Below are 549 nucleotides of genomic sequence, written 5' to 3'. Positions count from 1 at the left end.
CCTACTAATTGGACCCCAAGGACTTCAAAAAACTCAAGAAACCAAATAAAAAACAGTAACTTTTCAAACTAGCTATTTCTGGTCTGCATATTGGTAGTCAAAAGGTGCTCAAACACAAATAAATTTTTTGTGTGAAAACTTACAAAGCTACAGTGCTGAAATTTTGCACCAATCTTCACATGGACTATCTGGACGTGTCAGCAAAAACAGAACTCAAATATCTCCCATAGAACAGAAAATAAGTTCTGACAGTTTTCATGCATATTGGTCATAGAGGCAAATATGGCCAATAGCTAACTTTTCCAAATACACCAATTTGGCTCAAGTTTTGCTCTTTTCCTACTAATTGGACCCCAAGGACTTCAAAAAACTCAAGAAACCAAATAAAAAACAGTAACTTTTCAAACTAGCTATTTCTGGTCTGCATATTGGTAGTCAAAAGNGTGCTCAAACACAAATAAATTTTTTGTGTGAAAACTTACAAAGCTACAGTGCTGAAATTTTGCACCAATCTTCACATGGACTATCTGGACGTGTCAGCAAAAACAG

The sequence above is a fragment of the Lottia gigantea genome (assembly GCF_000327385.1).
Source record: "Lottia gigantea unplaced genomic scaffold LOTGIsca_260, whole genome shotgun sequence".
In the NCBI taxonomy this organism is placed as follows: Eukaryota; Metazoa; Mollusca; class Gastropoda; family Lottiidae; genus Lottia; species Lottia gigantea.
Note: the sequence above shows the minus strand (reverse complement) of the source record.